This window comes from Panthera pardus, unplaced genomic scaffold, assembly GCF_024362965.1.
Source record: "Panthera pardus isolate Hobbes unplaced genomic scaffold, ASM2436296v1 HiC_scaffold_2, whole genome shotgun sequence".
Classification (NCBI taxonomy): Eukaryota; Metazoa; Chordata; class Mammalia; order Carnivora; family Felidae; genus Panthera; species Panthera pardus.
The window spans coordinates 120,770,232-120,782,408 of NW_026526765.1; positions in this window are offsets into that span (position 1 = coordinate 120,770,232).

Consider the following 12,177-nt stretch of genomic DNA (forward strand, 5'->3'; position numbering starts at 1 on the left):
TATTACCACCAGAGTGTTGGATATTATATAAAAGCAGTTCCTTTGGCTTCTGAAGGCTTCCATCCATTGAATGCTTTGGCTTTGCCCTTCTGATGTACCTGCCACCTGTTTCCTCTGCCCCACCCCCTCAAAACGTGGTAGAGACCAGGTCACTTCTCAGTTTATGGACCTGGGGGAACTTTTTTATTGTGAACATGTGAATACATGCCTATTTAATGAAAGACAAGAAACTGAATGATTATTGGTTTTTTTCCTGTTGCCACGAAGCACACAAAGACAAGAGGGATGGACAGAGAGGATGAGAAGCCCTGGGTCCAGATCTTGTTTTCTCTGAGGTCATCAGTTAAGGCATCTTCCAATTCTTTGTTCAAGCCTCAGGTTCCTCTATGAGATATCCAAACCCATTCCAAGGACCCCCTGGTTAGTGCCTAAGAGCACAAAGGATGTTTGTAGTCACTGCGGTCCTGTCTGCTCTAGAACTTTAATAAAAGGTAGGCACCAGTCTCCCTGATGAGACCATGTAGCCTCCCCGTTCCCAGATGATGGACGAAGAATAATTTGTGCTCCAAAATCTTCCTGTGCTGGCCAGATAAGTGTCCTCCTGCAGATGCTTTTCTCTTTAATCACCTCAATCCCGAATGCTGTATACCAGGCTTTGGTTCAGTCTTGGATTTCCTGACGCTTGGCCTGCCCCTGGTTTTATGTTGTTTTCTAATGTTTGGGGATTAAAAATAAAAATCTACACAGGGTGTTGGGTGCTTAGCATCTCCCCAATCCAAATATTGTTTGAATGAACAAGCACTTGTATTTTAAAAACTCCTGTCCAGAGAAAAAATTCCACATTTGCCTCCCTTGTCTTTCCCTTCCTGACTGCTTATGAAATGGCTTTGGGTAATAATGGTTAGCATTTGCTGAATGGTTTCTTTTTGCCAGGAATTGAACAATACATGGCAGACACCATTGTTAGTTCCCTCTTAGAGGTGCAGAAACTGAGGTTCGACATGTGGTCACATGCCCGACACCTGTTTGGGGGTGGATGAGGAAAACGGGGAGTTGAGGGTTTAGCAGCACAATTTGGGTCAGAAGCAGACAATAGACTAGATAGACCCTGGTGACTGAATTTTAAAATAAGGGGGAAGAAGCAGAATTTCTACCCTCCACGCCGATAACCACATACTCCTAAGAGGGCACCACAAGCCTGGTGCCCATTCCACCAAGAGAGGGGGAGGGTGGGTATCCCTGCTCTAGGGGCAAAAAAACCCAAACACCCCCACCCCCACCTCGGGCAACTCTGTAGTCTGGCCAGGCAGCCCCAAGCTGCACCCGCCGCTCCCCAGCTGGCCCTTCCAGCCTGCTGAACCTGCACCTTGAAATGAGTTCCACTTTCCAAAGTACATTTGTGAGGTAATCAAATGCACCCCGGCAGACAGCTCCACGCTGGAGGTGTGTGCCAGATGAAAGCCAAGAGGACATTTTTAAGAGCCTGAAGTTTATTCATCGGAACTTTAATAAAACAATATGTCCATGGCCTGGGGCAGGTATAATTTTCATAATTTATGGGTCTCTGAGACAGGAAGAGAGCTCAGGGTTTTATTGTGTTTTGTGCGATAAATGGCATTCCAATTGTCTACATGATATTCCTTAAGGACTCTTGTCTGGCAGGAACACAGGCCCTTCTGGAGCCCACCTGGGCCTCGAGGCCTGAGGCAAGGGATAATTATGAATACATCTGTATCTGTTAAGCAGGAGATGATTGACAAACTCCCTCGTTTCCTTCTGCCATTAGAAGACACTTCCTATGCCGACACCTACATTAACATTTAACTGTTGCAAGATTTGGAACCCTCCCTGTTCTCTTCCTCTCCACCTTCTCCCTTGGGTCTGGCTCCTTTCTTTCCTGTACCTGAAGGGACTCAGGTAAACTGACTGACTCCTCTCCTTTGGCTTGGTGAGGGGAGTGGTGTCAGTCTGCACAAAAAACATTCAGCGTCTACAAAGCAAGATAACTCTAAATGAGATCAGTACTTGGAACACCTACAGTCTTCTGGTAAGCCTGCACAGGGTGATAAGTCAAGTGGCCTTATGACATCTTTACAAAAGCTACTGCTTCTAAGCAAAGATGCTGCATTATCCTCTGCAATCTTGAAAATAATCAAGTTAGTATGATATAATCGGTCTCATTTTATAGTTGAGAAAACTGAGGTTCAGAGAGGTTAAGTCATTTGCCCAAGGCTACACAGCTGGTAAGTGGTGGGCCTGCCTCCAGAGCCTGTGCACTGCAGGCTGAGGTCTTATTCAAACTTCCAAATCCAACCCCAATACTACCTCCCCTGAGACACTTTCCTATGTTCCCAGAAAGGTCTCCTTCCACTTGTGCTTCTGTACCCGTTGGCAGAGTAAGTGATCTTTAACCAAGGTTACACAGACTAATTGAGAAGAGATTTGAGTCCAGGTCTAATCACCGCATCACAACACCCCATATAAAATATTGAGGCCACATCTTCAAACTGATCTTACCACATGACGTTACAAGAACCCTCCTGACACTTCTCCTGGCCAGCCTGCCCGATTTCCTCTGCCATCAAGAGAGGAGGTGCATCCTCAGACTATGGAATTATTTGGGCTGTGGTAGCCAGGGACGAGAACCCAACAGGGGAGAGAGGAGGCTGTAAGCTGCCACATATAATTCACAAGTGTGGCCTGGGTGGATGGGGCGGCGCACCTGCATGGGGAGGGATAAGCACACAGGGTGAAGGGCAGAGACCGCTCCTCTGCATGTCCAGGGGCCAAGGCACGTTCCTCTTTGTGCCAATGCTGGAGTAGATGGATAGGGCACAGACCAGAGAGCCAAAGTGGTCAGGGTGGAGGTGAGAGTGACAAAGGTAGGGGATGGCCCGTGTTAGAAGCAGTGCACCTCCCAATCCCTCAGGCTACTGTTGGACTGGTTTCCAGGCAATGCTCCAGCCAGCCCTGGACTAAGGCTCTTGGAGGTGCTAGATCTAATCCAGTTAGACAACTAGTGTCCATCCAGGCAGAGCTAGTTCCCAGAGTGGGCACAAGCCTTGGGGCCACCCCCACAGGCCACTCCTCTCAGGGCAATGTGGTAAAAACAGCACTGAGCCTTATGGTCCCTACTGCTCAGGTCCCTGCCCTGTCATCTTCACTAGTGTAACCCCGGGAGAATCCTTGCCCTTGTAGTAACAGCTGAAGGATGAGATAGTGGCTGTGCACAACACTGATAAATGCTGTTCCTACTATCAGAGATCAAAATGGGGCTCACGTGGGACAGCAGGGAAAAGAGGAATTTGGCTCTCTTCTCCTGAGCCTCAGTTTCTCCATGTTAAGCCGGCAGCCTGGACTGTAGAGGCAGGAAGTCACTAACTGCTGGTCCACAGTGTTTCTGAAAACTGTTGGTTATCGTCATTTGAAAAATAAGATGTTCCCAAACCCAGATATAAAGCTTCTCTTGAAAAAATAAAAATAGCTGGCGCCTCTGAGCCCTCATTCCCCATGGTGACAACTGGCCGGAGCCGAAAGGCAAGTGCCCTTTGCAAACTGGGCAGGGTCCCCGCCGGCATGGGTCATGTTTGTCCCATGATGTCTCTTAGTCCAGCGTGCTTCTCTTTTTAGATTACCTGCCCAGCTCTCCACCCCCGATGCTGGCTGCTATTAAGTCTGGCTGGCGCTCTTGGGCACTCTAACTCGAACCATGTTCGGCATCCCAAATCCCATCTAGAGGCTTCCTAAGGCTGCCCACCCTGCAGGCATATCACTCAGTTACAGGTACCAGAGTCCTAATCCCAGAAAAGACATCCAAGGTCATGGAGGTCTGTAGCCCAGAATTTGAGAGGGGGTGGTTAAGGGAGCCCTTTGACATTGTTAGATAAATTTCTGTATGTTTGTGCTTTCCAGTCTCAGAGGGGCATGTGACTAGTCCAAAATGTTAGGAATCCTTAGTCCAATCCACCCACCTCCGTTTTATGGATGGGGATGGAAGATCCTGAGAGTGACTTGTCCTAGGTCACACAACGGGTTAGCTGTGAAGAACAGGAGCCAGGTTTTCTTTCTAGGAAAACAGGTTGTGATTTTTAAGCATTTATCAGCCCATCTATAGTGTCTCCTTCAAAAATTCCCCCAAAAGTGACCTGAACTGTAATGATATTGTCAGTAATCACCCCCTGCAACCTCACCCCAACTCTCTTTCTCCAATCTTTACTTGGTTCTTCCTGCCACTTCTGCGATACACAGTGATTTGATGACCTGTTTACTTGCTCACAGCATGTCTTGTCCCCACTAGTGGATGGGTTTTGTGACAGTGTGAAACTTGGCCTCTCTGGTTCGTGATATCAGTGCCGCCTGGCCTTTGTCACAGCACCCAGAGAAACTGGCCACTCAGGTAAACCAACAAGGTCTCTTGTCAGTGATGGGCAGCAGCACTAGAGTCCACAGGTTCTCTCTGTCCTCCCCAAGGTACACCCACTGCCCCAAACCTCTAGGGGATCAGTATTCAATATACCCCACATCCACTGGAAAGCTTCCAGCAAAGCAACTGGCATATGAGGGGCAGTCAATAAATATTTGTCAAATGTAGTAATCAAATAATGATATACTGAAAGGAGAGTAAAAAACAAGTGAACACGTGGCCTCAGACTTTATTTCTGTCCTAAAGCTAGCCACATGAGAGGACACAGCATTTCCACTATATAATCGTAATGATACAAATAATAAGACCAGCCTCCATCTTATACAGCTGACACTTGAGTGTTTATCACATGCCTAGCACCATGCCAATCAACTGCTTTTTATCCATTTTTTACTTTAATCCTCATTCTGTATTAGTACTTGTATCTCCCCCCATTTTACAGATGAACACACTGAGGCTCTAGATGTCATGTGCCATGATGTCATGTGCCCAAGGTCACACAGGCCTGACTCCTGAGCCCCAGCTTTCCTACTCACGTGCCCACCCAGGGGACACTGGGAAGAGGCATCAGCAGGGTGTCTGGGCCACCAACTGGGGACGGTTGACGTGACGGAGGAGGCCTGAGCCCTAGCTGCATAGGAGGAAGCCCTGCCTGCAGGCTGTAGAATCACTCATGGACTGTGAAGGCACCTGGGGCCAGCAGTTTGCAAAAGTGAATCTGGCAAACTCCCAGCTCCGAGCTCCCTTCACCACTTGCCTGTGACAGAATATCCCCAAAGAGAAAAAGAGGAAGCCAGGTTAGGAACTAATGCCATTTGGTTCTTCTGGCCCTTCTAGAACAAATATAGTTACCAGAAGTGTTTGTTAATGGTCAGTTCTTAGACTGAACATTCACTGCTTAGACCAGGCAATTATAAGAACAATTATTACTGATCAGCTTCGGGAAAAAGAATCAAGGTGGTACCTAATTTTTGAAAAATATTTTAAAGAGTCAAATAGGTTTTTTTTAAAAATAACATGACTTGCAAAATGGAAAGCAACAGAAAAAAATAAAACTCCCCATCATATTCCCAGTTTCAGTTTGACATTCTGGAGTAGACCATTCATTTATTCAACAAATAATGTGCAGACACTGTACTTCCATCTTCAAACCGTATACGGGATCACTCTCAGAACACCATTCCACACCACACACATGGACTTCCTTCCCTATCTCTACAGTTCCACCTTCTCCTTTTTAACAGGTGGTGTTGCATGGCATTTCATTTTATAGCCTTACCACTCTTGTTTCCACCTCTTCTTGCGAGAGCTCTGCTCTACACACCCAGCCACAAACCTCACCTGGACCACAAGAGACACACCCTCTGCTTGCCCTCCCAAGAAAGCTAGGGGTCAAAAACAGGAGCCCTGTCAGCCTGTTGAGAATGTGTGTGTGTGTGTGTGTGTGTGTGTGTGTGTGTGTGTGTGTGTGCGTGTATGGAGGGGGAGGTTGCAAGGGGTGGGGCCGCACACAGGGCAGCCTGTTGGAGCTGGTAATGTGTGGGAAAGGAAATTCTGCCCTCCCCAGAAGATTTGCCAGGTGGTACACTGCTGTGTTGGGACAAGCTCCTAGATCGTATGACATTCTCCTTAAGGATACCCACGACTCAGGGCGCCCGGGTGGCTCAGTCAGTTGAGCGTCCGGCTTCGGCTCAGGTCATGATCTCGTGGTCTGTGAGTTCGAGCCCCGTGTTGGGCTCTGTGCTGACAGCCTGGAGCCTGCTTCTGATTCTGTGTCTCCCTCTCTCTCTGCCCCTCCCCCACTCATGCTCTGTCTCTGTCTCAGAAATAAACATTAAAAAAATTTTTTTTAAAAAGGTGACCACAACAATAAACAGGAGGGCACAAGAAAGGCTACTTACTGTCTTTAAGATGCACGGTTTTCACTGGACCATCAGCTCCAGGTCTGTACTGCTTAGAGCAGTGTATTCCACAGCGACCATCATTTATTTACCCAATCCCTTCTTGTCACTGCCCTTCTTAAAAGCCTCCAGTTTCTCCATCCCCTCGAGTGTGGACTGGATTTAGTGACTTGCTTCCAAAGAACAGAGCATAGAAAAGTAACAACGGTAACTTCACAGTGGAGAAATCTGGCAGATGCTACCCTGACCAAGTGATCATTAAACATCACAAGTAATAAGTCACACTGATGTCATATACTCCCTGAAATAATATGACAAGAAGGGCACATCACCTCTCGTATGCTTCCCCCAAATTCACAGCCTTAGTGGAATCATGAGAAAACAGCAGACAAACCCAAATTGAGAGACACTCTTTAAAATACCTGACTAGAACTCTCCCAAAGTGTCAAGGCAATGAACCATCAACACGGAGAAATTGTCACATACTAGGGAAGACTGAAGACACATGACAACTAAATACAACTTGGTGGAAAATGACAAAATCGGAATAAAATCTGTATAGTGGTGTAATCTCCCAGTGTTAATTTCCCAGTTCTGATCAATATACTATGGTTATCAAAGATGTTAACATTAGGGGAAGCTAGGTGAACAGCATAGGGAATTAACTGTATTTGAAATAAAATTATTTCAAAATAAAAATGTTTTGGGGGTGCATGGGTGACTCGGTTAAATGTCCGACTTCGGCTCACATCATGAGCTTGCAGTTTGTGAGTTCTAGCCCCATGTCAGACTCTGCTGACAGCTCAGAGCCTGGAGCCTGCTTCAGATTCTGTGTGTCTCTCTCTGCCCCTCCCTGCCCCCCAACAATAAACATTAAAAAAAATAAAAAGGTTTTTTTAAATAAATAATTCTTAAAAATCTTCAGTTTCTTCCCATTGAACTTAGAACAAAAGTCCCAGCTCCTTACCAAAGTCTACAAGACCCTGCCTAACCTGCCCCAAGTTTCTTTCAGATGTAATCCTCTTGCTATGTAATTAAGGGAAAAGTAATTTTATTCATAGATAACCCCTGAGGAGTGTAATCAAATCATGTTGGCCCCAGTTCCCTTGCCAGTGACCGCATCCACAAGGACATGTGGTACTGAGACAACCAATGGGATTCAAGGGGAAATCTGGGGGTATCTGGGAAGTTTCTTCATTCATAAAAGGAGACACAAGGAAGAAAGGAACACACCGTAGTGTCTTTGTGACACTAGAACTGCAATCTTAGTGCCATGAAGGGAGCTGGTCTGAGGTTAAGGGCCAGAGGCTGGATGGGAGAGAGAAAATGGAAGGAACCTATAACCCTTGTGACATTGCTGGGCTGCCTAATTAGCTGATCCTGCAGTCATTATACCTGCAGACTAGGTGCATATGAATGAACACACCTTTCTTACAATTCAAGCCAGTGTGAGCTGGGTAATTTTCATGACTTGTAGTCAAAGGCATCCTAGCCAACAGAGATTCAATATTCCCTACTTCTTTAGAAGACTGGTATTTAGAAATATCCTGGGTTTGGGAGGGGCCTTAAGTCATCCTCACCATAAATCCTTTTAACAACTGGGTAAGTACAAGAAAGTCACCATTTTCAACCCTTTCTGAGATTTTCCTTGGAACTAATGCTACCATGTCTTTTTTTTTTTTTTTTTAAGGTGTTTTTTTCTTACATAATCTCTACTCCCAGTGTGGGGCTCGAACCCACCAACCCTGAGATCAAGAGTCACATGCTCTACCATCTGAGCCAGCCAGGCGCCCCTATCACGTCATGTCTTTTAAAAAAAAATTTTTTTTTTTAACGTTTATTTATTTTTGAGACAGAGAGAGACAAAGCATGAACGGGGGAGGGGCAGAGAGAGAGGGAGACAGAATCGGAAGCAGGCTCCAGGCTCTGGGCCATCAGCCCAGAGCCCGACGCGGGGCTCGAACTCATGGACCGCGAGATCGTGACCTGAGCCGAAGTCGGACGCTCAACCGACTAAGCCACCCAGGTGCCCCTATCACGTCATGTCTTAAATGAGCCAGTGACTTTAGTAGAGGCCTGTGTCCAGCTCTATACAGTCACCTGCAGCATGCAGAGAGTTTGGCTACTAGACTGCCCATGGGTAGTAGCTAAATCCACCCTCAGGTGAAAAATAATAAACGTAGGAGGAGTGCTATAGTTTTTCATAGTGTACCCTATTAGTTGATTTAACATCCCGCGTTTTCAAGGTGGGGAGAGCCACAACTCCTAAAATCTTCCAAAGGAGATTACATAGAATGTTGTCTCTAAAATCAAAATCATGTTTTCCTTGTAATTCCAGGAAGGAAGGGGGAAGTCAGATCTTAAATAAATCCCGAATTAGAAACAGTCTTCCCACCCCCCCTCTGCTGAAGCTACACGGCCCGACAAGTCTTTCTCTTGTGGACTTTCAGACTGGATCACTGCCAAAAATGTGAGCAAGAATTTGGCCCATTGTTACTTTAAATATCCTGTGTCGCAGGCCATCTAGGAATGTCTAAGTATGGGAATTTTCCTTGTGAGGTCTGGGATGTAGATATAAATAACTCGTTTGTTAGAATCTGTCTCCATCCTGCCTCTCCTGGCTTCAGTGGTGTGAATAAGCCAGCCTTGTCAAGAAAGCTCACCAGCCCACTCGGGACGAGGCGGGCAGAGCAGCAGGTGAATGCTTCCCACCTGCTCTCCAACAATAACTTCTCCCTGCCAGGTCAGGCAAGCCGGGGAGAAGCGACTTCCAAAGCTGCCCCAAACTTGTCTTGAAAACGCTGCCTTGGGAGAGATGGTGGTTTAGGCTGACGCAGCGTCACCTTTTAACCCCGTGTTGAAGTGTGGAGAGCTCGTGCTTCTGGTAGGGTAAAAAGAGGGTTGTATTCCTGTCCTTCTTGCCAGTTCTTTCCATAAAAGGATCTGCTGGAGTCAGACTTCCACATGTAACTGTCACAGATGAACTGGTAGACACAAGTTTGTAGCTGTTTCTCTCCTTCCAGCTCTAATTTTCCCAAGTTTTTCTGGCCTCGGGATTACAACTAAATGAAACAAGCCTGCAGGCAGGACCTGGATGGAGACCAAAGGGGCTCCCCATTTCTCTGAGAGGCAGAGTTGCATGAGGGGTGACTGTAAAGTGTGACCTCACAAGCCCACCCATCCACACACCTTCTTGGCTTTCCCAGCCTCATCTCCACCTGTTCGAACGGTGGACCAGAGATCACCACGTCCTCAGAAGACAGGCAGCATTTGTTTTCTGTTAGGACCATGGCCTTACAGAGAACATGATCATCAGAAGACGTGGGTTCAAATCCCAGCTGGACCATACACTGGTTGTGTGAACAGACCAGTCCAAGGTCTTCCTGAGCCTCCATTTCCCCATTTGAAAAACGGGACCATAATGACCTATCTAACACAGACTCCTGTCAGGGGTCAGTGAGAGTGTGTACATACAGCAGTTACCATGAAAAAAGAACTCAGTAAATGTGAAAAGTCTGAACAAGCAAAGAGAGGATGACAGGGAGACAAGGAAGAAGAAAGAGAGAGGAAGACAGAAATAGAGAAACAAAGGACAGTTAGAAAGAGAGAGAATCACTGAGATCTGGACAAGGGGAGAGACAAATGGAGCCCAGATCCTGAGACAGACATGAGGAGGTGAGGTCTGGGGTGACTGGGAAGTCCTGAGGGCAAAGGAGGGACAAAGCAGCTTTCTCTCCTGGTGGAAGGTCACTGACTCTCCATTATTTTAGTGAGTTACCAGGGCTACAGGGAAAAGAAATAAGGTGACCTGGTGGAGAATGACCCACATAGTGGTCAGGGAAGGCCTCTCTGAGGATGCGTGATGTTTGAGCTGAAACCCCAGCGAGAAATGGGAGGTGTGAGCCATGGGATAAAGGAAGGGTCTTCCCTAACAGGCCCTCCCAGAACCTGGTCCTTACAACACACACACAAACACACACCCCATAAAACAAAGTCAAAGAAAAATCTGCAAGAACTGCCCAGATAAAACATGGCTGAGATGAATTCTGTTGGCAGTTTTTCAGAATTCAGTCGCCCCCTCCCCTTGCGCAAGAGCAGGAAGTGGCTGTGAGCCCCCAGGGAAGCCCTCTATGGGGGGCAGGGGGCGGCAGACAAATGGTTCAGATAAAGATCTCCCCGCTGTGTGCTATTTTCCTTCCTTGAGAGTACCTCAGTTCAATGAATCACCAGGGTTTCCTCTGGCTGGGGAGAGACTTCACACTTCCCAGCGCAGGCCCCCAACCCACCTCCACCTTTCCTGGGCCAGGGGGACTAGAAGCTACATTCAAAACAACGCTTCTGGGTTAGGGGCCGGAGGTGGGGGGATGGGAGGTTGGGGGAAGCCAGGGAGAGAGTTCAAGGCAGGATGCCTCCCCTTGACCCCAGTACAAGTTGAGGTGAAACAGCTCTCTTCAGGTCAAAGCTGCCAAAACAAAGTTAAAGGTGTAAAAAACAATGTGAGAAGGTCACACAGGGATGGCCTCTCTCTGGAACCCTGGGGTGGAGCTGGGTGGGAGGACAGGAAGTACTTGACCGAGAAGCATTTTTTAACCATTTTAACTAGAGATGCCCCTCAACTACAATAAGAGCATGGGACGGGGTGGCCATTTCATCCGTTCAGTAAACACGGGTTTTTCCATGTTTTAAACAAGCCCACGTCGTGACTTTCTCTCCTAAACTGCTCTTCTTACAACTTTCTCCTATCTCAGTAAACACAGAATTTACCCAGCAGCTCAGGCCCCAAATCTTGGGCTCATTGTTGGCTTCTCTCTTTATTTCCCACCCCACACCTGATACAGCAGCAAATCATTATTGGTTTACAGTCAAATACATGGGGGATCTGATCTACTGCCACCACTACCACCTCCATCCAAGCCACCCGCCATCCTTTCTGTCTCCTCTGGATGACCGCACCTGCTCTCTGCTGTCTCTTATGGCCCCTGTGGTTAGCTTACTGAGAGCACGGAGCCCCTGGGGGGAGGGGGGTGATGGTCTTGGGCAGGTTGTTTCACTCCTTTGTGCTGCCTCTAATCAACAGCAAAAGTAATAATACTTGCCTCTTGAGACTAATGTGAAGATAAGTAAGATATGGGTGCCTGGCCCATAGTGAGTCTCATTATGACAGTTTGTCATTTCACTTAGCATGCTGTGCACTGACAAGTTTTTCAAGAGTCATTTCTTCCCACTAGATTGGGTGTCACTGGAAGGCGTAGGCCGTACCTAACTTCTAGCACAAAACCACAAGCCATACCTCTGCTCAAGCCCTCCTTACTGGCTTCTCATTTCATTCCAAACAGTATCTAAGGCCCAGAAGGCTCCCTGTGATCTGTCCCTGCATCTCTTCTGATGCCCCTTCCTTTTACTTACTTCCTTCCTGCCCGTGTGGTCTTCCTTGAAGTTCCTCCATCTGCCCAAGGATGTTATGCCTCAGGGCCTTTGCATTTGTTGGTTCCCTGGTGGAGAAAGCTCTTTGTCCAGATATTTGCATGGCTCAGTCCCTTACTTCATTCAGGATTTTGCTTAATTATCACCTCCTTAGAAAGGCTTTATCTTACCTCCCTGTCTAGAATAGTCCCCCCTTCAACCTCTCACCTCCTCTCATCCTATTTTTCTATTTCACCACTACCTGCTTTTATATCACATATACATTTTTTTGTCTACTTGTTTATTGTCTGTATTGCCGACTAGAATATAAACTCTATGAGAAGGCAAGAGGTTGCCTGTTTAACCACTACATTCCTAATATCCAGGACAGTGCCTGGCTCATGGTAGGTGCTTAATAAAAATGTGTTGGATGAACAAATGAATGAATGA